Genomic DNA, 27,363 nt, shown 5'->3' with positions numbered 1-27,363 from the left:
CATGTCTTCAAAATGGGCGATTTCTTGGGCTTGCTGATCTATAAATCTCAAGGAAGCTGCAGGATCATTGGATAACTGTTGGCGGGCCGAGGTGAGGGCAACCGGATCTCCTAGTTCTGGCCGAATATACAGTGGTTCACTCACTTCCCGGTTCATGACCGACTTCTCCTCAGTGGCTCTCTGATCCTCATGATTCAGCCAAGATGCAAAAGCCATTAGTTGCATATCGCCCAAGGCGATATTGGGATCCCAAGAGACCTCATTGGGCAGAATTAGATTGTGGATATAAAATTCTGCTAGCTGAGCTTTATCTTCTGCTGAGCTAGTGTTGCATACTTCAGTAAACTGTTGTGGGTCATGAATTTGCTCAATACCTCTTTGTGCTAGGGTGTTGATCTGGAATTGTAGCCACCGATCCTTTAAGTACAGCCCATAGGACTTTGCAGGATGTCTGCACTGCAAGGCTTCCATGGCCCAACTAGCCATGCAAGCCAATTGCGCCTCCTTTTGTTGCAGCTGCTCCTTCAAGGCCTGCACCTCAATTCTTAACTGCTGTTCTTCTTCCTGTAGAACTGTTTTTGGTCCTTCAATATTGGTGGCCAGCTCCTTCTTGCCTTCTTGTTCAGATGTGATGCCCTTGGAGGATAGTCCTGCCTTTGCCTGGAGTTCTTGCAGCTGCAACCGTAGCTTTTGGTTTTCTTCCTGTAGAAGTGCCTGCTGGCAGCTAGCCACATGTTTAGCCATAGTGAACTCGCTTCTGACCTCCCTGAGCTGATTTTGTAGAGGGCCTATGTCCCCTACCCCCTTTGATTTGGCAATTTGCATCTAGGTATGGGAGCGAACTCTTTCTTGCTCCAATTCGAAGAATAGAGGTACGGTGAATTTTTGTGGGATGATCTGGCCTGCCTCCAAGAAAGTGTAATATGAATTCAGATTGGGTGAAGGACTAGGTTCAGGTATATGCTCCCTTGCTTTTTCTTGAGGGGGTTCTGCCTCATCCGCCCTGGGTGATGAAGGTCCTCCTTCTTCTTTCTGTTCGGTTTCCTGTAGTCGAGCTAAGGTATCCTGTAGGACGTTCTCAGCTTCCTGTAGCCGGGTCTTCTCGTCCATCAGGTCCACTCGGTCTTGCCATGTGCTCTTCTTCGGGCTGCCCTTTTCATAGGTAACTGTGACCTTTGAGGGAGATTTGTCTTTGGGAGAAACAGGGGTGTCCTCAATGACAATTGGGCTGCTGGACTGTTGCTGTGGTTTCCCTGTTTTTATCCGAACACTCCTCCGTGCTTTGAAGTAGAGAGGAGGGTCCCTCTTCCTTTTTCCCTTTTGCTTAGGTGGCGTACTGAGGCCAGCTAATACGGCCGCTGCCTCTCTGGCTAAAACATCCACCTTTCGCTTCTCAGATTTTGGCTGTGCATGGCTTCCTGTAGAAGCCTATTTTTGCACCCTTGTGCTTCCTGTAGACGCTGGTGTCGGGTTTCCTGTAGAAGCCTTGGTCTTTGCTTTTGGGCTTCCTGTAGAAGCCTGCTTTTCCCCCCCTGTAGCGGTAGGTGTCTTCCCTTTTTCTCTTTTTTCTACGGTGGATTGATCCTTTTGCTTGCTTGCGAGTGCTGGATAGGTAATTGGGCTGACGTGGCTTTCCCCGACTCTGTCTCTTCTGCTTTTTGACCTTAATTCTCTTGCTGACAGGATGGGGGAGTCAGCTTTGTCTTTATCCTCTTCTTTCTCAGCCACCTCTTCCTTGTCTTCAGTGCTGGAGGAGCCACTCTCTTCGATCAGCATTTTAATGTCTCCATCTCGTGTCAGATTCCTAAACGACTCCCAGGAGAGGGGAACTCTATATGAGTGCAAGGCATCTTCCACAAGCAATTTTATTAACCCATGATGGGCTATCTGATCATGGATGCCCTGTCTTAGTTTGGTAGCACACTCCATGAGGGACTGTAGAAGATAATAAGGGATGCTTAGTTTTTGGTCTACAGGATCGTCAATTCCGTGCCTTAATTCAGTGAGGAGCCGGAAATGATATGCATATACTATACTGAACCGGCCTTCACACGTAATATACTTCATTATTTGCATACTGACTTCATTCCACGGTGGTGTTAGGCTCGTCCTTCTTACCCCATTTTTATCCTCCGAGAATTCTTCCTCAGGTGTGAAGAAATCCTTCTTTGCTTGTTGGCTCATCTTCCGCTCGTCTTTGTCCCACGGCAGACCCATGGGCAACTCTGTAATCCGACTGATATGCTCGGGGGTGAGTTTGAGGCTGAGACCTCTGAAGGTTACCGTGGCCAACGTCTGTGATTTAGGCTGCAGAGCCTGCAAAAATTCCTCGGCTACTTCCTCATCGTAGCCCTGTAGTTTATCACAGAAAGGCATCCATTGTGCTCTAGTGAAGAGCTCAACCACTGCCGGGTTTCTCCTTAATGCATTTGAATTAGTGGGCTCTCGCCTGATAAACCCGCCAGGCATGATGAACACAGTGTTTTTACCAGAGGTGGTGGATACACAGGAAATTCGGTCTTAAAGACAGAACATGCAATGAATTTTCAGACCACAGTGTGATTATACAGCTATCCTGTAGGAGCGATAGTATAGGCACGGCAAACCAAAATTTTTTTTATGACCACACTGTGACTAATTGCCTTGCCACCTTTTAAAAAACCAATTGCGGAAGGAGTTGCAGGGTTACCTCTTTTCTGCCACCTTTTTTTACGTGAAGACTTCACCTTCCTGTAGAGCCGCGTGCCTGTAGAAACTGCTTCCTGTAGGACGGCGTTCCTGTAGAAACTGTTCCTGTAGGAGCAGTGTGCAGGCTTCGGGAAGAGCTTTTAGCTGGCTGGCGGTCGAGAGGTGCTTTACTAGCGTTCAGGTAGCCGAGAGCTCGGCGTGTCAACATGCAGAGGTAAGCAGAGGATCTACTCGAGTTTTGAAGTGAGGTTGATGGAGATACACGCTTAATCGAGCCGATTAGATTTTGAATCGGCGCAGCTCGTGGTGCGGGGGTGAGCTGTCCCCGCCGGACCGTTGGGTGACGTCACCCCTCATCCGCCTGCACATTCGTTTGTTGCCGCATTCATTCCCACAGATCTGCCGCCGCCCTTTTCGGTTAAACTTCACTTCTCGGTTGACGGGACTGATCTTCACGTGCTTGCTGCGTGTGTCTCTCGTCGTGGCTGCCACCTCGTCCTCTGACTATCCCTTTACTAACCGACGTGGCCCATCACTGGCCTTTAGGCCGCTCAACCATTCACCTTTATGCCATGCAAAACAAATCGAAGTAATAATCATGCAGTTTGATGGAGAGAAGGATTAGAACACTTACCTGCGCGCGGCTACACATGATTTCCAGATTTTTTTAGCGATGGATCCACCTGCCGCATGTGGCTGCACATTCCTGTAGGCTCATGGTTACAGGATGCTGGCGATGGAGTGGATGGATCTGCGTTCATGCACCCGTGTTTGATCTCAGATGGCGGTGCTGTGAACGGTCTTCACTTGAGCAGGTCGAACTGTTACAGGATCCCCGCGAGGGGTCTTGTCACCGTTCTTTCTTCTCGGGTGTATGCTGCATGCTGGCGGTTCTGGCTTCTCGATCATGATCCCAGCGCTTCTGATGTATCAACATGGATGTGGTATGGTTCTCAGTGCTTAGTTTCTCTTTGACAGGTGCTTTCTCACGAGAACTGATTACTTTGGTGTGCTGCTGCAGGGATCTGGGTTGCATGGCGACGAGGGTGGTGGAGGACGATAATGGCAATGTTCAGGGGTGCCATCATTGACATGCATGCATTCAATCCACTCCTCAGTCGCTAGATCTTCATTTGAAACACATTTCGGCCATCGTAACCTTCTACAGGAAGTTTCCTGTAGAACACAGAGCTTCCTGTAGAAATTTGGCACTTTCCTGTAGAAGATCCACGTCTTCCTGTAGGAAGACTGTCTGTTCCTGTAGAAAAACTGTATCCTCCTGTAGAAGATCCAAAGCATGATAATAACTGCACATACCTTAAAAACATTGCTGTTCTTGGAGGAGGTGCTGATGACATCCTTTGCTAGCATGATGAAGGCCCCTGGCTTGGAGTGGAGAGGCTTCTTCTCCTCCATAGAACATCTGCATGCAAACCTTTTTATTGTGCTGATTGTTTTTTTCTCTTTTTTCTTTTTTTTTTTTTTTTTTTTTTTTTTAGAAAGACAATAGGAGCGCCTCGATGAGGTTTTCACCCCCACTGCCTGCCTTGGGTGCCTCAGAGAGGTTTTCACCCAAGGATCTTTATTTTCCTCTTTTTTCTTGAAAGACAATAGGAGCGCCTCAATGAGGTTTTCACCCCTACTGCCTGCCTTGGGCGCCTCAGAGAGGTTTTCACCCAAGGATCTTTATTTTTTTCCCTTTTTTTTTTTTTTTTTTTTTTTTTTATTGTGTTTTAGATCCTTCAGGGTATGCCCAAAGTGGATGCAGAACCCTTCTCTATGACCAAAACAGATTTCTCCATAGTGCTGATAAACTCTTGTCTTGAGAGAGGTCTTCTATAGATCTTCAATCGGTGCCCATTTACAAGCATGGGAATGGATTCCTCATCAATGGTTCGAATGAGGACAAATCCATTGTCATGGCACTGTTCCACCACATATGGTCCTAGCCATCTGGTTCTCAACTTCCCCTTGAAATCTTTGAATCTGGAATCATACAACAAAGCCCAATCTCCCGGCTGAAATTGCTTGTCATGGAGATGTTGGTCATGCCACACCTTCCTCTGAAGTTGAACCACCTCTGAGTGAAGGAGGGCCTGCATGCGGTGTTCATCCAGTCCATTCAGCTGCAATAGCCTTTCTTGCTGTGCATGGCTGAGATCTAGGTCCAGCTGAGCTGCCAACCTCAAAGTGTTATACTCAAATTCAATGGACAGCAAAGCTTTCTTCCCATAGACCAGCTCATAAGGTGTGAAACCGGTGGTGGTCTTCCAAGTGGTGTTGTAAGCCCATGTGGCTTCAACTAGGCGATCTGCCCAGTCTTTTCTGCTGCTGTCTACCACTTTGGTCAAGATCCCTTCTAGAGCTCTATTGGTGACTTCCACCTGCCCATTGGCTTGAGGATGATAAGGGGTGGAAGTCCTATGCTAGATCTTGAGATGAGCCAATAGATCTTCAACCAAGTTAGAGGTGAACTGGCTCCCTTGATCGGTCACCAGCTCTCTTGGGTAGCCAAACTTGTAGAAGATGTTCTCTCTTAAGAACTCAACCACCTTTTCTTCAGTTGCTGCTTTGATTGCTTTAGTCTCTGCCCACTTTGTCAAGTAGTCAGTACACACTATGATGTAGGATCTTTGCCTCGAAGAGGGATTGATTGGGCCCACAAAGTCCATGCCCCACTTCTCAAATGGCTCGAGAGTCACTTGAGGTTGGAGAGGCATCTCATCCCTTTGGGTCGGTTTCCCCATTCTTTGGCATTGGTCACACTGGCTAACATATCTTCTGACATCTTGATGAAGTGTGGGCCAATAGTAGCCTGCCTGCAGGATCTTGAAGGCAGTTCTCTTTGCCGCAAAATGTCCTCCACAAGGCCCATCATGACAGGTGAGGAGAATGTCAAAGACTTCCTCCTCCCTTACACAACGCCTTAAGATCTGATCGGGGCCAAGCTTGAACAGGTTGCCCCCAATCCATGTAAATGAGGCACTCTTTCTGATGATTTTGCTCTTCTCTTTTGAAGAGAGGTGCGGAGGAAACTGAGCTGAAACAAGGTAGTTTGCTATGTCAGCAAACCATGGAGAGAGTACTGAGATAGCAAACAGATGCTCATCAGGCATCTGGTCATCCACCGTCCCATCTTCATCTGCAGACAAATCCAATCTAGACAAGAAGTCAGCAACAACATTTTCTTTTCCTGGTTTATCAACAATGGTTAGATCAAACTGCTGCAATAAAAGTAACCATCTAATAATACGAGCATTCACATCTGGTTTATTCATCAAGTATCTAATAGCAGCATGGTCAGTATGTACAAAAGTCTGGTAACCAGTAATGTAATGTCGGAACTTGTTCAGTGCATGAACCACAGCTAAGAATTCCTTCTCGGTTACAGTGTAATTCAGCTCTGCTTTGGACAAGTTTTTGCTAACGAAGTAAATGGCATATGGAAGTTTTTGCTCAACTTGTCCTAAGGCTGCACCTATGGCTTTGTTCGAGGCATCAGTGTGGATGTGGAAAGGTAGGGCCCAGTTTGGACCTCTTAGGATTGGAGCTGACACTAACTTGTCTTTTAATTCATTCAAACTCTTCTGACAATCGTCAGTCCAATTAAACTCCACATCTTTTGCCAACAAACCAAACAACGGTGAGGCTAACTTGCTAAAGTCTTTAATGAACCTCCGGTAGTATCCTGCTAATCCCAAGAAACTCCGAACATCCCTTACTTTTTGAGGAGGTGGAACCCTCTTGATGAGAGCAATTTTGTTAGGATCCACCTGCAATCCTTGAGAAGAAATGGTATGGCCTAGCACTGTCCCTTCAGTCATTAGGAATTCACATTTCTCAGGGCTAAGGGACAAGTTCATCTCGATGCACTTGGTTAGGACCTTTCCCAAGTTGGACAATGCTTCCTGGAAGTTGGCCCCATAAGGGGTAAAGTCATCCATGTAGATTTCCACTGCATCATGGACCAACTCCGAGAAGATACTCAAGACAGCTCTCTGAAAAGTAGCAGGAGCATTGCATAGCCCAAAGGGAAGGACTCGGTAGGCAAAGGTACCCCAAGGACAAGTGAAGGTGGTCTTATCTTGGTCTTCCGGGCTGATTTGGATTTGATTGTACCCGCTGAACCCATCCAGGAAAGAGAAGAACTTCTTTCCTGCCAGTCCATCCAACACTTGATCTATGAAGGGTAGAGGGAAATGGTCCTTCTTGGTAGCTTTGTTCAGCTCCCGGTAATCTACACAGATCCTCCACTTCCCATTCTTCTTGGGAACCAACACCAGAGGGGACACCCATTCACTATCTGAGATGGGGTAAATGAATCCGGCGTCCAACAGTTTTTGCAATTCTTCCTTGACAATGTCCTTAAGGGCTGGATTCATTCTCCTCTAGGGTTGCCTAACTGGTTTACAATCCTCTTTGATGTATATATGATGGGTACAGACCGAGGGGTGGACTCCTTTCATCTCCTTATAGCTCCAAGCAAAAGCATCTAAGTGGCTGGCCAATAGGCTACACAACTCCTTCTCCTGGGAAGGAGACAGAGAGGAGCTGATCTTTAACGCTCTCTCAGGGCCAAACTCCACACTTTTGACTCTGGGAGTTACAGGGCCGGTTGTACAAAGATCCACTAAGGGGCTAGCTTGGGCATCCTCCACCAACTTCTCTAAAGATAGTGCACTGGAAGGTGGATTCTGGATCAGGGTCTCAATTAAATCATCCTCGGTAGGAGAATTTCTTCTAGCGGTATCTAGGGTGCACAGAGGTGCAGAGTACACCTCGTCTTCCTCTCCGTCCTCCAACTAGAGTGGTAAATCATGCTCTAAAGAAGGTTGGGCAGGAGGGTATAGGACTAGCTGCTTGGACATGGGACCATTTTTGATGGTCATGTTCCCTGCCCGACAGCTTATGTAAGCATCTGCAGTAGCTAACCAAGGCCTCCCCAAGATGAGAGGATATCCAGTAAGCTTGGCCTTTGGTTGCAGGACCAGGAAATCTGCAGGGTATTCCCAAGAATCAATTGAGACCAAGACATCCTCCACAATCCCTTCGGGAGTCACGGTGGAGCGATCTGCTAACTGCAGTACTGTCGAAGTCTTTCTCAAGGAACCCTGAAGATTGAGTTTAAGCATGGTATCCCTGGTCATCACATTGATGGCTGCCCCCAGATCAATCAAGGTGTGGGGGATAATGGTGCCATTGATGTGTACATCTACTACAGGACTTCCAGGATCTAGGTATTTTGGGCAGATGACTTGTCCTAGCATAAGGTCAGACAGTTGTCCTATGACGTTGATAGTTGAGGCATCTTTCTTCCGTCTGCCTGGGTGTTTGAAACACTTCTCCTTAATCAGCTTGTTATATATTGGCACATCCTTGATGGCTTGGAGAAGTGGGATTTTAACACACAACTGTTTGAGCTCACCCAAAAGCTCATCTTCTTCTGGGTTCGGTTGTGTGGTGGCGGTTAATCTCTCAGGAAAGGGTGGAGTAGGCTTTGGTTCACTCTCCTGATGGTTTTCCTCATCCTTTGGGGGAGGAGGTTGGCGATCTGGAAGAATCTTTCCAGATCTAAGATTGATTTCCTGGATCTCCACAGCATAGGTAGGGCACGAGGTCTCCCCAGTATATACCTGCTGAGCCTGTCTATTGTTGGGGTTCGGGTTCGGTTGAGCAGGCATCTGAGGTTGCCTTGGAGGAGCAGGAGGTAAAGGCTGAGGTTGAACTGGTGGTGGAGGCAAAATGGCGGGAGGAGTGTTGTATTGGGGCCTCCACCCCGACTGAGGAGCACTCCATTGAGGTTGCGACTGGGTATGTGAGTGATATGGATGAGAAGTAGGTTGAGTAGGGTACTGAGGTGGATAAGACCATGGAGGAGGCATTGACCAGGAAGGATGAGCAGGGGGACCCCAGGAAGGCATGGGAGTCAAGTGGTTGGGGTTGTAATAAGCTTGAGATGCCCCTTGCATCCCCTGCTGATAAGGTCTAGATCCTTGAGGCCTCCTTTGGTTGATGAAGTAGAGAGGTTCAGTGGGGGCTTCAGTTCCCTGGTACATGGCTTTAAACCCAGGCAAGGTTGGACACTGATTTGTTGGGTGGTCCTCCTCACAAACGAAACACACTTCAACCGAATGCAATGGACATTCGTTCTTAGGGTGTCTTCTGGTGCACCTAGGGCAGAAGACAGCCAAGGCTCTCTCAGCTTCCTCTTTCTTTTGCTGGATCCTGAATGTGTCCAGCTGCATGGCAATGGTATGTCTCACCTCACTCTTAAGATCTTCTAATTGGTTTGTAAGCTCATGTTTGGAGAAAGGGACACCGGTGGAGAGGAGGTTTCCTCTACCTCGTTTTCTAGCTGCCCTGGAATGATTTCGAAACACAGTTTTGATGTCCTCATAAGGCAGTTGGTAAATGTCCCCCCCAGCTAACATGTGAAGGGTGTCTAGGAGATCTTCAGGGACTCCTCGGAGTAGAACCAACTTGAGGGATTCAGGGTCAAGTGTGCACCTGGCCCGTTTATAGCTAAGTTGGAACCTCTCCTCATAGTCCTCTAAAGACTCATCATTCCCCATGGTCATTCGAAAGATTTCTCCCTTGGTTTCCTTGGACCTACAATAATCCCTATAATTGGTATTGAAGGCTTGCTGCATCTGAGCCCAAGTGGTGATGCTATTCCCAGGTAATCCCATGAACCAACGTAGTGCTGCATCCTTGAGAGTGGAAGGGAAAAGCTTCAACTTTTGCTCATCCTCAGTATAGTCATAGGTTCGACAAAGGACAGCAAACTCAAACAAGAAGGTATTCGGATCCTCAGTGGTCAGTCCATGGAAGTGAGGCAAGGCAGAGGGGCTAATGTTTTTCATTTTCATATCCCCATTGGTTTCTCGGATGGGGAAAGCTCCTTCTATTCTCTCATCTTCTCTCCCATTATCAGCCATGGCTTCAGATGGAGTGGTTTCTAACTCTTCTTCGTCTATAGGGTCTTGGTATATCTCGGGATGTTCACCTATAGGTTCCTCTGGGTCACTGTCACCAAAGAAGAGAGAAGGGTGACTTAGTGATGTGGTGGGGGTGTTTGGTAGGAATTTGCCTGATCTATCTCGGTTCCTACGAGGCATGAAAGGGAAAGGACTCTTCTCTGTTTTTAGTGCTTTTGCTTTTTTTTTTGTACCTGCAAAACTGAAACAAAGTGATCTACAACTAACTAGATTGCTCAAATGAAATTTGCGGAATTGGAAATATTAATCTAGGAAAGCAGGAAATACTAATCTAGGAAAGCAGGAAATACTAGTCTAAGAAAGCAGGAAAGTCTATGCTACTTTTGCAGAATGGAAATGAAGCAAACTACTTAGCAGAAGGTAAGAGTAGGAAAGTAGAGGAAAAGCAACAGGTGCTAATACTCTGACGCTTCCCCGGCAACGGCGCCAAAAAGATGGTGAGCTCCAGTATTGTAGCAATAATGCTACAACTCCTGGGGCTTCCTGTCTCTTAATTTTATCAACCCGGTAGTTCGTACAAACTTGGAAGCGACGGTGCTGTATGCACAAGTACTAGCCCTTGTCGCAGCTGTCACTTGGTCAGCTGGCACAAGTCCGCTAGGGCTTAAGCCAACTTCTATAGGCTCACAGAAGAAGCTTTATCAATGATGGACGAAAGTTAACTTCAAAGAAAGGCTACTCTACTTGACAAACTGAATCAAAAGCAACTTAAAGCATGTAAATCTATGAAACCCTAATTTAACTAGTCTATCCTCTATAATGCAAAGAATGTGGGTGCAACTCTTATGAATGCTGTCATTGCCTCTAACAAGTATGAATGCATGGGTCTAAGCTACTGGCATCATGAGAAATGTGTTTTTGTGTTTTTCCTTTAAGTGTGTGGAGTGATTGTGACCTTGGCCTAACTAGGGTTTGATTGTGCAGGTGGGATGGAGATGGAAGGAAAGTGTGGGACAGGTTGGGGAGGCTTGGAGAGGTTCCTAAGGATCCTCAGCACCCATCCACAGAGGTCCCTCACGTTCAGAAGCTCGGCAACGAAGTGAATGGCCTCCTACAGGAAGGCTGCTGGGAATTCTACAGGATACTCTGTTTTCTACAGGATGGTTGTGCACGTCTACAGGATGGTTGGTCGTGGAGATTTTAGGAGTGGATGGAGTGTTGGAGTGGTGTGGGAGGCTAAGGGAGATGGAGATGGACCTAATGATGTCTTAGGAAATGGCAAGTCAGACGAAGGAAGGGTGCATGCAATGGGTTGATGTTTTGGAAGGGTGAAATCAACGAGAGTGAAGGAAATGGAGTGGTACGTGGAATGAGAGAGTTGGAGGGCAAGTGAGTGAGGTAGAGGATGAATAGAACTTGCAGGTGGATGGAGAAAACGACGAAGGAAGTGGCTTGAGAAAGAGCAGCGTAAATGAAACAAATGACCTGTGCATCAAAACAAGAGATTCATTAACCTATTATGCCATGAAACCTACAAATCCGGAATGGAAAACAAGAAATGAAACTAATGCGTGAGAGTGCAGTATGGATCAATGTCGAGAATATATGAATGGATTTTCAATAAAAACGTTCATGTGGCAACTTGCGTGGAGATGAAACGACTGCTGTTCTTTTTGGTGGCTGATCATGGTCTACACCCCAATCCCAACGGTGAGATGGCAGTGAGCCTTTTGCAACCTGTTTTTGATGGAGCTCCAAGAGATTTATTCTACCAACCTATCAAACTCGAATACTGAAAGCAAAGCATCATACCAGTCCTATCTATGCTAATGAAAACAACTAAACCAACAAGCTGGAAATCCGAATTGCATAGGAAACTAAACAAACTCAAGTGCTGGAACTAATGGTAAATGCATTACAACACGGAGGAGGACTATGGCTCTCAGGTTGGGCCCTCACCTGAGAGCTATAGCTCCTTGAGAAAACTCAGAACTAACTCAAAAGTGGCCTTCTTTATTCATAATCTGATAACATGCCAAATTGGCTTACAAAAGAGAACGAAACTTGAGCTGTGCTCCAAAATTACAATAGTAATACGAGAGTTTCAACAACCTAACCAAGGCTAAGGCTTCTATACTTATACAAAACGATGCTCCAACAGATATCCATGATTCTAGGAGCTCGGCTGTTCAATCTATAGTTTAACTGCTGATCCTGTAGGATGGTCATAAATGCTGTTTCCTGTAGAGCAGTTTTGAACTGCTGTTCCTGTAGAACAGCTGGCCGTGTATTAAGCTCGGAGGGAGGCTGAAGTGGGCTCGGAGTTCTTGGTGAGGATCACGAGGAATGTCCCCCAAAACCGTGGACAACCTCTCCTTATGTCAGCAATGCCAACTCGTTGTCTCCTTGCCACCTTTTCGTTGTCTTTTGCTCCCTTTTAATGCCAAAACCTGGAATCACAATGCATTAGCTACGTGGATAAAGTGCCTATCCTTTCTCCTACAAACAACATGAATAAACTAAGAAGTGTATGCATAAACAATAAAAATGAATGGTTTGAGCAAGCAAAATAGGCCAAAAATGAGCCCAAATTGTACCAAAATTGGGGCTCATCAACAACTTTATTCTTGATCTTATTATAACATAGATAAATTCAAGAGTACATACATATTTCTACATTGAACACATTCCGAGATTTCATAGAAATATAATGATACGATTTACCTATAGGATTTGTCTCCATCACACAAAACTCTTTTCTTAATAAAATTATAAATCCCACATCTGTATTCCTCATCCCTCACATACCAATTATTTACAGTGGAATACTGTATCATTGCTCCCTCAGTGCAATAGAGATCCACTATTGTGGCATGGAGATGATTGGTGTCATAAAATGATGCGGTGCATCCTTCAATATATGTCACAGAACTCCTCTCACCTCACACAAATTCTCTCATATACAGCAATACGAGTCCTCTCAAACTGTGTGGTCTCCATCCCATTCATCCTAAAATAAGTGGATATTTCCATGGGTGAGAAAGTGTGCTTGGGGATTTAATAGAAGGAACTATCACTCAAAAGAAATAGAATACAATGTAGCATAATAGTTATCAGTAGGAGGAACAACCCTACCAAGCTACTTCCTAACTACATAAAGGAACTCTCGAATTAACTCTTATAATTAACAAAAGATAACATCAATTGCCTATAGAGCCTACCTATGCATGGCAGCAATGAAAACACTATCAAAAACAACATCTACAACAATGTTGGTCAATCTCTTCTTCTAGTCAAGGGCATGCCCAACTTTTGAAAAGTATCAAGTAGGTCAAGGTACACCTCATCCAGGCTCCTCTTCTTCTTCTACTTTCTCTGTTTAGGTTCAGCATAATAGGAAAGGTCTTGGAAATTAATGGGTGGGTAAACGTTATCATAACATTTAGGTTCTTCCATGTTTAATCATTGTCTATAAGCATTGAATCTAAATTGCAAAATCCATTCAGGTTCATTCTTTTTAGCTGAAATTAACCTAAGCTTTGGAGAGTTGTAAGGTTTAACGAATCTAAGTATATTCTACTTAAAATATAGTAACATGGTTTATAACTACAGGCATTGAGATCAGAATCTAAGGATGAAACATAAAATATTTTATGTTCATGATTACAAGAAATTTTAGTTTCATGTAACAAAGTTTGAGGAAGGTCTAGCATTTGCATCCTACCAGAAAATTTTCTTGCATCACTTAAGCCCTTTGAATTTGGGCATGGTAGAGTCCATTACACAAACAATCAAACACTAAAAGAAGGTCAAAAGAAAAAAATAAGATTTCATGCATTCTGACCCTAGAAAAGTTAGGGAGGAGTGAACTGATCTATACAATAAGGAGATGCAAAATGCTTACTTGTCCATCGTCCTTTGGTGAATTGTTGGCCACAATCAAGATCTACATTATCATAATCATTAAACCCTTTGTACAATAAGGACATGCAAAATACTTACTTGTGCATTGTCTTTTGATGAATTGTTGGCCACAATCAAGACCTACATTATCATAATCATTAAACCTTCAACTCTAGATAAAATGTATGCTTTGATCATATAAACCCTAAAAACCATTTGCCCATAATAACAAAAATCATCTTTAGTAAAAAAGAATAACTCTCCATAGTCCAAATTCATACCCATGTAAAAATTACGAAAATCTCAATAAAGACATGCAAAATGCTTACTTGTGCATTGCCTTTTCATGAATTGTTCACTGCAATCAAGATCTACATTATCATAATCATTAAACCATCAACTCTACATAAAATTTATGCTTTGATCATATAAACCCTTCAAATTGTTTACCCATAAGAACAAAAATCATCTTTAGTAAAAAGGAAGAACTCTCCAAAGTCCAAATTCATACCCATGTAAAAATTACCAAAATCTTTAAGATTTGCATTATCATAATCATCAAACCCTCAACTCTAGATAAAATTTATGCTTTGATCATATAAACCCTCTAAATTGTTTACCCACGTAAAAATTATCAAAATCTCCATGCTGAATGACATTGCCCTTCCTCCATATAATCGTTGATGCTCTCCTCAGGTGTTTCCCATGCAAACTTCATCTAGGGTTCAATTCGCATGAAATTCATAGATCACATTGATGGTCTTCCTTCTTCTCGCATTTCCACTAGTTCACCACCCCTACTATATGACCCAAATAATTCAAAGATGTTTGCCAAATTCACATTTTGAGAGTTTAACATAAACATTTTCTCCTTTCAAAACATCTAGAGTCTGCTTAACATGCTTTAAATGTTCTTCCCATGTTTTTCTGAATATAAGAATTTCATCGATATATACAATAACAAAATCATCAAGAAAAGGTTTGAGTACATCATTCATTACTCTCATGAAAGTAGCAGGAGCATTAGTTAAGCCAAAAGACATAACCAGCCACTCATACAATCCCTGCTTTGTCTTGAAAGCAGTCTTCCATGCATCTTGCTCTGCAACTATGACCTGATGATATCCACTGTGCAAGTCTAACTTGGAAAAACAAATAGCTTCTTTCAGTTGATCTAATAGATCATCTATACGAGGAAGGGGATAACGATTTTTTATCGTTATCTTATTCAGTGCTCGGTAATCAATGCACATTCTCCACGAGCCATCTTTCTTTCTCACCAAAACAATTGGAGACCTACATGGTGATGTGCTAGGTCTGGTGAACCCTTCTCGAGTAGCTCCTGTACCTTCTTCTTGATTTCTGCATTATCTAAAGCAGACAACCTGTACATTCCGATGTTAGGAAATGGAGCATCTTGCCGCAAATTAATATCATGCACTATTTCCTTTTTGGGTGGTAGGCCTTTAGGTTCTTGAAACAATATATCATATTCTAAAACAACATTTTCTAAATCAGTTTGTTGTTTAGCATCACAACCCTCAAATACATTGGTTTTATTAGGTTTATTTTCCTTTACAAACATCAGTAAAAATTGTTTGCATGAATTTACAATTCATTTCATCTACCCTGAGTTTATGAGTATAATTATTTTGAGATTATGAGCTCTTACAATATATTCGATTCCCTCTTTAACGAGTTGATACTTGTTTTTAGCTCTATAGAAAATAGCTTTTCTATCATACAAGTAAGGACTTCCTAAAACAATTCCACATATATACAAAGGAACTATATCTAACTCAACCTCATCTACAAATGCTGACCCAAAAGAAAACCTAAGTTCACATTGTCTAGTCACTTGTAGTTGTGCTTTATCACATAACCAACCTAATGGATATGGCTTTTTGTGAAGTGTGGCTAGTAATCCCAACTTCTTTACAATTTCTTCGAAAATTAAATGTACTTGTGAGCCACTATCAAGCAAAGTATCAATCTTTGATGCTTGGAAACAACTCAAATATGAAAAAGCTCATGCCTTTTCCTCTCATTTCCTTCATTATCAGTAGATTGTGCAGAATTACTAGTAGATGCTTTAGAATTTTTACCTTTTATACCCGTGGCTGTGATTTTTTTTTCATCTCCTGATTCTGACCCCAAATCCTTTTGAATAGTTGCAGCAGTCTTGTTCCTTTTTCCCTCGTTTTTCTTGGGTTTCAGCTCCAGATGCAGAATCCAGTAGTGTTCATCATCATGCCCATCCTTCTTATAGTGAGTGCATGAAGACTTGGTCTTTTGTACAGTATTTGACTTCCTCTCTTTCCATTTTTGTTTTCTTTCTCCTTATTCTTGCTTGCAGTGGGTTTGGATGATCCCCCAACTTCTGGGTTCCCATTCTTTTCTTCATGTCAGCTTGTGTCCTACCTTCCCACCATACCAAGGCAATGCCCCCAAGGCAAAGGCTAGCCACCTAAATCCTACTCTTGTCTGAATCAATGCTCTGCACTTTGTAATAAACATCAATCTCTCTGATCCAATTATCTAGCTTCTCTACATTCAACTCTCCATCATATATTGGTAAATCAAATTTAACATCTAATTTAATCAAAGATGCATTCTTTTTATTTTTCAGGGCTATTAGGAGGTGTGAGAAATTTTTCTTCTTTCCTTTGCCTTTAGAGTGGTCATCGAGGAGAGATTCTTCTACTCCTTTGTCTTGTTTGGAGTTTCATGAATCTTCATCTCTATTTTTCATAAATTCCCTATACATTTCCTCCACCATGGATCTCATGGTCATAAAACTATCCATGAACTAGGGGTCTGATTTCAAGGAGTTTTCTTCTGACATTTTCCTCTTAGAATAGGCTCTTCCAATTTCTGGGTTAGTTTCAACCAACTCTCCTTCTCCTAATTTAAGCTTTGATCCAATTAGCATTCAATGACAAAATCCAAAACAAGCTTGTCTAACCTTAGTAACCTAGATGCTCTGGTACCACTTGATCTAGAATTTATCCAGGACAAAGAATTAAAGGTATTACAGACTCATGTGCATGGATGTGCCTATGTTACTTTATGCAATGGATCGATAAGATTGCTAGAATACATAGACACTGACGAAGTTAGAGAAAACATAACAGTCAAACATGTAAACACAACAAGTTTAATAATGAGTTCAACCAATGCTCCTAGTTTACGTCTCCTGGTCCATCCTTCAGTGGTGGCCTCTCTATTATGTTTTCAAGCTGAGTTTTTACAACAGTGAGCTCAATTTGAGTCTCACTCAACAGATATGAATCAGTAGGATTGGAGTGCACAGACTCTCCTTACTGGTACTTACCCTCTAATGGTCATAGTAGTATGATAGGCCTATGCCGAGGAGTTTGCTTGAACCTCTCAAGCCTTCTATGGAGTACACAGACTCTCCGACTCTCTCTGGCTCTATCTGGCTCCATGCCCCCTTTAGGTCAGCTCAGCTTCTACTCTCTATTCTCTGCTCTTAGTTTTCTGCATCTAGCTAGCTCTTGTCACTGCCTGCTCTGTCTTTGTAGGTTCATGGCTTTAAAACCAATCTATTCTTTGACTGTTTGTTTCCGCTTCCCAGCCTTCTGGTTTCCCTACCTCTGTCCATTCGAATTCCTCTACTTTGTGTCATCATCACTAGGTAACGCCTCGGAGGGAGGTGGCCACCTGTTTCCTAACGAACTGGGTGTCAGATTCCTTGAATCATATTTGAATGGTTGTTAATTCCATTTGCTTTAAGATTTCTCGTGAAATACGAATTTTTTGCCAGCTCATCGTCCATGTCAGACTTCAAATCCCCTGTAATATTGCTTTATAACTTCGCCAAATCTGGTCATTTATCAGGATGCGCCTCTGCCATTGATCTAGGCCCCCTATATCATACGGTCATCGTTCATAATGGGCAGGAAAGTTGCATGAAGTTTACCCATCTGATGCAAGCAGTTTTCTTTCTCATCTGTCGGATGCATGTCGCTCGATGTGTGGCATTGGGCGGGACTCAGTCAAAACTGCTTATCGCCTCGAGGCCTTTTAATATCCTGTCATTTGTGGAATCCCGTGCTATGGAATAGAATGCATTACTTTTGCACATTTCATAGCGATTTCAGGTTTGGGAACTTCGGGGCTTTCCTTCACTAAGCGGGACACCTTGCGATATGTGATTAGTGTTAATCGTGTATCAGAATCTACCTCCGTTTCTCGAACTAGCCTCCGGTTTTGCCAATTTGTGCCAGGGCGCGTTACCATGGGCCAATGGTCTGCGTGCTCGACCGAGGGTCCTCGTTGCTCTACTCTGGCCACAACTACGACTTTCACAAGGATTCCTTCTGATAGCTTGATTTTTTCAAATACTTGAATCTTTTGGCATAATTTGAAATAGTCATGAAAAGTTAGAGAGTGTTTAGGATCCAATTCGGATCATAAGTAGACTATTTGTGGCTACGAGGTGGATGGAATGAAGGTTCATATACGAGATCAAGTGAAAGACTCCACTAGGAGTTTACGAGGTCTAATCAAAGACTCAAATTACAACTTTGTTCCAGGGGACCTTGTTTCATTTTTTAATGAACTTGACACAAGACAAGGAACTCTACTTAAATTCCTTATTTCATTTTTTAAGGAGCTCGACATTAGACAAAGAACTATGCTCTGGGACCTATTTCATTTTTTAAGGAGGTTGAAACAGTAAAAGAACTATCCTCATATTCCTTGTTTGATTTTTTAACGAGCTTGACACAAGACAAGGAACTATGCTCATACCCTTTTGTTTCATTTTTTAACAAGGTTGACACAAGACCAAGAATTATCCTCATATTCTTGTTTCATTTTTTAACGAGCTTGACATAAGACAAGGAGCTATCCTCATATTCCTTGTTCACAACCGATAGGAGGTCATGACTTCCAAGAGGTTCTCATCAGATGGGAGAACAATGCTCTGAAAGGGATTCGTAGGAAGGAATTCATTAGAGAGATCTAGTTCTAATTCCCCTAGTACATAATGTACAACATCACAGAATTGATTGTTAGTTGATGTAGGCATGGAATGGGTTGCCACATAATTGACCCGTGGTGAGGAAGATACCATTGGTACAAAAGGACCATTTAGGGAAGATGGTTGTCTGGAAGCCATATTTGGACTGGGAAATGAAAGCTGGTCAACGATGACAATTCTTCCTTCATGAGGGAATCACATCACTCGACAAAGTGTTCAAACAATAGCTCCCATGTCATAAACATAGTCACACCCAAGAAGTAAATTGTAATCTAAAGGGCCTGGGACTACCATCACATTGACATAAACAATTTTTCCTCCCAAAGTAATAGGAAACTGAGGAAGGATCCCTAATGGTTGATTGGTTCCTTTGTTAAAAGCCAACAGATTCTATACTTGCTCGTTGAAGGAGCTGCGCAGCCCTAGCCAACACACGCAGCAAGAAGCACGCAACTGCCCCTCAGTGGCCTCATGCTGCTCGGGACTGAGCACCATGGACACATCAGAGGATGGAGAGCCTCTCTCAAATTAACAACAAGAAAATGAAGGAACAACAAAATCTTTCGCCTCTCTCATTTTTGCAATGGGCTCGACAAAGATTAGACCATCAGTCACTAAGTTTGTTAAAAGATTGGAAGACATTCCTGAAATCTCACTCCCTCTTGCCCTTCCCGGTAGAGTAGCACTTTCTTTAGTGGAGCATGGATTAGTGGGGCAGTTCACTGGGTTATGGCCATCGCCCAAAACTGTGCAAAAATGGGTAGAAAGGAACTAGACAGTGTCAATAGATGGGAAAATCTCAATTAGGTTTTGTGGAAGAGGTTACTACACCTTTCACTTTGAAACCAAGGAGGATCGAGATCTGATATTTAGGAATGGACCTTATTTTATGGATACAAGGTGATTGTATCTAAATAGATGGATGCTAGATTTCGATCTAAAAATGGATGTATGTAATGCCATCCCCATTTGGGTCAAACTGCGAGACCTTCCCCTTCATTGTTGGGGGGATGATTCGATCAAAGCCATAGGAAATGCAGTTGGGAAATATATAGACAGGTGCGAGCCAAAGGAAAATATGTTGTGCATGCGCCAGAATTTGTGTAGAAGTGGATCTTGGGAAAGGGTTAGTAGAAGCCATCAAAATCAAAGTGGACCAATGGACACACATAAAACAACTAGATTATGAACAAATCCCCTTCAAATGTAAGTTATGTCATGAATATGGTCATTTTGCAAATATATGTGCAAAAAAAAAAATGAAAATGAAAAGAGTGAAGATCCGAAAAACAAATGGGAACGGGTTAAAAGAAAGAAGACAATCCACAAACAACCAAATCTATCTTCCTTGCAGCCCTCCACATCCTCTGATCTCCACCCTCCATCACCAAAAGAATATAATAATCCTCTTGCTAGCCTTAATACTTTTGAGCCTCTGGATCCTTCATCCCCCCCATCCCATGGACCAAGATCCAGATCCAGATCCACACAACATACCCCCAACCCCCCTGCATCCCCTCTAGTATCAAACAGCCATAGCCCTCCCCACCCCCCCCCCCCCCCCCCTTAGTAGATAGAATCCTAGCCAAAAAGTAGTCAAAGGAAGCACCCCCAAATATAGAATACCAAAAAAAAGTAGGAAGAAAGACAAACAAAGAACTCAAGGATGAAGCAACAACAAAGGAAATGGCATTAGGAACACAACCTATGGAAACCTTCTTAGGAAGGAGTATAGGAAACAATGAAAAAAGCAAGCAAAGAGGGAAAGGAGCCATGCACCACCCAACAAGAAAATAATGATAGTAGTCTCCTAGAATTACAGAGGAATGGGATCATCTGTAAAAAAAATGCCACAAGAGACATTCTAGCAAAAGAATACCCAGACATCCTTATGATTTAGGAGACAAAAACAAATAACCAAGAAACTGAAAAATGTCAAAAAAGAAATTAGAAATTATGAAGGGGAAGCAATACAGGCAACAGGAGCGTCAGGAGGTGTTTACACAATACGGAAAAAAGAAACCTAGGAATTAATAAAATACAAAAAAGTTTAGCACTAGATCCAAATGGATCTAATGCACATCAATACAAAAGAGAAGTACAGTGTCATAAATATATACGCCCCAAATCACTACAAGGAAAAAGAGCAATGGTGGGCTACCATAAAAGAAGCACTAAAAGAAATGCAAGCTAGGAAAATAATACTAGGAGGAGATTTAAATTTGGTAAGAAGTATAGAAGAAACATTTGGAGGAACATACCACAAAGATCCATCTAGGGATATTCTAGAAGAAATAATGGAACAACACAATTTAATAGACATCTTGCCAAGCAAAGGGAAATACACCTGGAACAATAAAAGAGTGGGAAAAAGCAACAAAAAAGAAAGGTTGGATAGAATTTTGATACAAGGAAACATAGTAGTAATGCATAGCTCCATAAAATCAAAAAATTTACGCACCACAGCATCTGACCATAAACCAGTAACAATAGTCATGGGAAAAATGGAAAACCAGGGACCGCTCCCATTTAGATACAACTCAATTTGGGACAGCAACATAGAAATCGGTGAATTAGTCAAGGAAGCATGTGAGCCAAGAGTAATAGGATCACCACAGTATATTTGGGAAACAAAATTAAAAACTGCAAGAACCAAATTAAAGGAATGGGCAAGAGAAAATGAAATAAAATAAATAAATAAATAAATAATAATAATAATATTTACAACAAAAAATGGATAGCATGCAAATTGAAAAAGAAAGAAAAGAAGAAGGCAAGCAAGATTATATAAGAGAAAACGAAATATTTTGGGTAATATATAGGGAAAATAGGAAAGAATAAGAAGAGGCAAGATTGAAATCCAGAAGTTTGTGGCTCAAGTTAGGGGACAAAAACACATCATTTTTCCACAACATAATGAAGATAACAATAGCAAGAAACCAAATAGAAAAAATACAAGTCAACAACCAAGAGGTCAAAGGTATGGAGGAACTAAAAAAAATCAACCTATCAACACTTTAAAAACTTACTTTCATCCAATGAAGAAATGGCTAAAAGTGAAGATTTCTTAAAGCACACAAAAGAAAAAATAAAATTTAAAAGGACAAAATGCAGCAATGTGCAAGGATCCCACAGAAGAAGAGTTAGTGACGACCATATGGAGCCTACATCCGGGCAAAGCCCCAGGGCTAGATGGCTTCACAATAGCATTCTATAGATTTTATTGGTATACCATCAGAAAGGATTTCTTAAGAATGGTGAAGAATGTCTTCAAAAAAAAAAATAGGAGGCAACACAAAATCCTCCTATCTTGCTCTAATCCCAAAGGAAGCAAACCCCTCAACTTTCAACAGGTTTTTCCCCATCTCTCTTTGCAATTCATCTTATAAGATAATAACAAAAAAAAATTGCAAATAGAATCAAGGAAGTGCTTCCAATAATTATATCTGAAAATCAAGGATGATTCATGCCCAACAGGAAAATCATAGATAATGTAATTATTGTACAAGAAGTTGTACACTCTAGTATGCTAAGGCAAGAAAAAGGCCTCATAATAAAACTAGATATGGAAAATGCATTTGATAGGGTTAGCCATCCATATCTAATGGATTTCCTTCAGAAACTTGGGTTCTCAAGAGAAATAATGGAAGTCATACAGGCATGCATTTCTACTCCATTAATTGCCCCCCTCATAAATGGAAGGCCTAGTGACTTCTTTCAAAGCACAAGAGGCCTTAGGTAAGGTTGTCCTCTCTCTCCCTTCCTATATATTACAATGGTGGAAACATTAAACAGGGCTCTGGAAAAACAAAGAAAGGAAAGAAATATCACAAGAATCAAAATAACAAAAGGAGTAAAAACAATAAACCACTCACTCTTTGCTGATGACACATTGCTACTGGGAGGGGCATCAACAATAATAGCAAGGAGGTTCAAAAACGTTCTGGATGATTTTTTACAGGTTTCAGGTGGGCTATTAAACAATACAAAATGAAGGATATGGGGATGTAATACCCCTCCCAAAACTATGCAAAGCATCTCACAAATCTTAGACATCCTTGTACAGGAAAAATGGACACATTTCTTCTACCTGGGACTTCCAATCTCAAAAGAGAAAATGAAGATAGAAATATGGACTAAACAGATTAAAAAAATGAAACACAAAATAGAAAGTTGGGGTATGATGTAGCTGAATATGGCAGGAAGGGTAATACTAATCAAAGCACTCCTTGCAGCACTACCTATCTACCAATATGCAATAATCATGGCCCCAACAAGTGCCCACAAACAAATGAAGTTAATCTTAAGAAGCTTTTTGTGGCAAGGGGGGAAGCAAGAAAACAAAAAAATTAGCCTGGTCAGGTGGGAGAAAGTGGTACTACCTTATGAACAAGGAGGCCTATCAATACAGATACTTGAGCTCATGAATGCAACATTGGGAATGAAAATAGTGTGGAGAATAATTACAGGAAAAGGGAGCTAGTGGAAATAGACCCTTATATCAAAATACATGGATGGCACCAGGAAAATAATTCTTAGTGGAAATATCCCAATAAGACAATGCACCCAAGTATGGAAGCTGGTTAAAAAAACAATTCCATTAATGAGTAGATACATCTCTAAAAGCCTAGGCAATGGAAAAAAAAATTCAATTTGGGAGGACAGAATCATGGGAAAAGAACCACTACAGACTCATCCAGAAATTGAAGACATACAAGAATGGAGGAAAGGTAAAGGCTTCAATACTTTACACTCAATCTCTCAATGGAACCAAAAGGAGTGGCAAGACTAGAAAATCTCAGCAATTCCGACAGATCTAGAAGGGCAATGGAGAAAAATCAGGCAGCTCCTGAAAGGGGCAATGCTAATCCACCATGATGAGGAAGATGATTATCTCTGGGACCCAAGTGGTGGACATTACACAGTTAGGACTTGATATAATATCCTTCAAGAACAACCAAATCAACAAGACTAGGATTCTTGGAAAATAGCATGGAAATCAGAAAGTCTGCCTAAGATCAAAATGTTCATCCGGACTCTTTTAAAAGGGAGAATATTGACCAGTGAAAACTTAAAAAAAAGGCTTTTAAGGCCCAACACAATGCCCATTATTCATGCAGGCTGAAGAAAATATACAACATTTATTGCAAGAATGCACTTTTGCCAAAGAATGTTGGCAGCAACTGATAAGTCCATTGGAAATAAGAATAAATTTTCAAAAGCCCTTACCGGATTTTCTTCAGACCTTTGAGAAGGCCTACCCATACACAACAAAGAAGAAAGTCACAATTCAAAGAATATGGAAGTGCATTCCAGTAGTTCTATGTTGGAAAATTTGGTTGACACGAAACAAGTGCAGTTTCAAAATTCAAATTCCAAGGATACGGAAGACCCTCTCAAAAACGTGGGGATTAACTTCTGAAATCCTCAACGTCAAAGGAATAGCACCAACAGATTATAACACTCTTCAACAGGAAGAGCGAGATTGGCTCAGCAAAGCCATAATAAATAATAATGGACAAAAAGGACAGAGGAAGATAAACTAAGGAAATATATGGAAAATAAGAATGAGTGAAGAGGAATTTACAAATTTGAGGAAGAATCAGAATATATATTGTCTATACTTTGATGGGGCCTCAAAGCATAATCCGGGAAAGGCAGGGGCAGGGGGGAATAATCCTTGATCCTGATGGGAAATAAAATTTCACATATGAATGGGGATTGGGACAAATCTCAAATAATAAGGTAGAAGCATACAACTTGTTGATGGGAACAAGAATAATCAAAAAAAGAGAAATTCAAAATCCTATCATAATAAGAGACTCAGCCACAATAATAGAGGCAATGGAAAGAAAAAAAAATACAAGCAATGAGTTCATGAACATAATTTTCAGAAGAATTAGGAAGAACTTGGAAGGATTTGACGATTTAATCTTCAGACATGTTTGGAGAATTCACAATCAATAGGCGGATTATTTTGCAAACCAAGCAGTGGAAAAAAATGAAGGGCATGTTCATGAAAACCAGGAGGAATATCACAACTATGTTCCTTACTAATCAGCAGAAAATCACAAGTATAAAGCTCACCAAAACCAATGGAAAAATCACAATGATAAAATCAATAAATCAAAAACAACAGTTAAAAAACATCAAAGGACATATCAATATAGTAAAATCCAGGAAATCATGGGAATGCAAAGGAAAAATCATGAAACTTTAGACTTTCATATGAACAACAGTAGGAAGGACGATTGCAATCCTAGTCACAAGAACCAAGTTGCAATCTATCTCACCAAAGGCAGGTCTCGAGCTGTGTTACAGCACTATAAGAATAGAGGGTGCATTCACAGTAGCAATCTTAGCGAAGAAATCTTCATTTTCCATGTTAGTATAGTGTTACTTTGGTTTCGAAACCCCTCCCTGTCTTCTCTAATAACCTGTAGTATTTCCTTTGTTCAGTGCACAAACCTCATCTTAAGCCCCCACCCTTCTTCTTACCCATCTCACTCACCCCGTATCCCTTCCTTCACCCCTTCCCACAGCAATTCATTGCAACACAAAACCCTTCAGAGCATCCATGCCCTCCATCTGTCCCTCCCATTATCTCAACCCTCCTCCCTGACTGTTATAACCAGATTTTCGTCTTCCTTCAATTTTGTCATTCATAGGGACTTCAACTCTATCAGAATACATTGGAAAAACCCGACCGAGCACTTAAACCAGAATTCGAAAAAACATTCACCCGCAACTACAATTATCGACGGGTCCACACTCCCAAGCCATTTCCGCAGCGCTGCTCCTTCCTTTCTCTGAACTCCGATCAAATCAAGACTGTTGATCTAGTGCTTGATCCGACCGTTATCACTTAGGCTGATTGTTAAATTTAGGTATGTTCTATGCTAGAGCAATTTATTTTAATTTTCCAATATCTTTTTCAGATTAACAATCACATCAGCATTAAAGTAAACTACCGATAGAAAATAAATATAAATCACAAAAGACAAGCCAAGACAATAGGATACAACATGTGGCGCTAGGCAGGGGCAAACCCCATAATGTGGGGAAACTCTTGATCAATTTTTCTTTTATGTTCTTCATAGTTCAGTAGAGAAAGGGAGAAAGATAGTACATTTACAATAGAGGTCAACATTCTGACTTTTGATATCTGCAGAGATCAGTTGAAGACATATTGCATCAACTAATTCTCTAAGGTGACCCGTTCACCTATCATAGTGTTGCATCTCTTCTATTTGCTGCACATTACTGTGTGACACCTTGTTGTACTATCTTGATGATTGAGTTGCTCTCATCTTCATGTTGCATCTTCCATGGTCTTATTCATCATCAAGCTTCCCATGCTCATGATCTCATACATCATGCTACTTATTATGTTGCCCATGATCTCATACATCATGCTACTTACTATGTTTCCCATGATCTCATACATCATGCTGCTTATTATGCTGTCCATGATCTCATACATCATGCTATAGGATTTCATAGCTCCTCTTTTCCACAGGAATGTGTTGTCATGTTCTTATTCATGGATATGAATACCACTGAGGAGGAGAGTGTTACTTTCTCGATAAATGTTATCACTTTTGACTTGTTGTGGTGACATCATACAGTGATTTATTCGTTGCTCCATGTATCGAGGTTGTGACTGCACCTAAACCTTAGGTGCAGTCAACCCTTACTGCGGCTGCTTCATGCGGAGACTGCCATAGCTCATCGTAATGCATATCTTCAGCTTCTCTTTAAATCTGCATGAAGGAGTCCTTAAGATCTGCGTTGCATGAAGGAGTTCATGTTGTGCATATTTATATATTGCTATGTATGTAGCCTTTGAATGCTGAGCGTATATATCTCTATTTACTACATAAGGTCTCCCTCTAGTAACTGTGTAATGTCTCCATCTATTAACTACTCTAAGATTAACCCAATACTAGAATGTTGAGATTATCTATATGCTTCAGTTATTCGAGTGTGACTGCAACTAATACTTCATTCCGGATACACTCATATTTGGTTGTAGCTTCAAGATTTGACTTCGGTCAACATGTCAAGATATCACATGAACAGCGTGTTAAATGTTACCATGACTATGTGCAATTAGCTGCCTTTTATGACTGCGTTGTAGGAACCTCGTTGACTGTGTGGATTAGGGCCTGTGTATAATGCCTTTTAAACATCATAGATCATCCTCATGTGCCTGCTTTACAGAGGATAGTATTAGGGCATCATTTGTAGCTAGGGCTCCTTCTAGGCCAGTGTATTCTTTAGTTCTCTCCTTCTTCAAAAACCCAAAATGTGGAGATGATATCACATCAAGAATACATATCTAAAATGACTTCAAGTCCTCACCAATTTATACTAAAACATGGATGATGAATAGACATGTCTATTGGGCTTCTGAGCCTACTCAAGTTGCTGGCCGACTTGACAATTTGATTTATAACATAAATAAATTCATAACTTTATAAATACTTATCGGAATTGAATGATCTTTAGATCAATCCTATACCTCTCGATGAGAGGGATCCAATAAAAATATCAACTGCCATAAATAAGTTGACCCACATGGAGTTTGGCCCTAGTTTCCAATTTTAACACTCCCTCTCAACTAGGGAGAACTTCATCCGCTAATCCATATGTCCGACTGTACTGTCTCTGCCATCAGTGCCCTGCACTACTCTGCTTAGCTCTGCTAGCTCTACTCAGCTCTATTGGCTCTACTCTGCTCTATTGGCTCTGCTCTACTCTACTTAGCTCTGTTGAACCATTAACAAGAAGAATTGATTGATAATGTCTCATACCATTCTCCAA

Source organism: Pinus tabuliformis, chromosome 5_2 (genome assembly GCF_031772625.1).
Source record: "Pinus tabuliformis cultivar Carrire ecotype Pingquan chromosome 5_2, CPIR1, whole genome shotgun sequence".
Taxonomy (NCBI): Eukaryota; Viridiplantae; Streptophyta; class Pinopsida; order Pinales; family Pinaceae; genus Pinus; species Pinus tabuliformis.
This window is presented reverse-complemented; position numbering follows the sequence as displayed.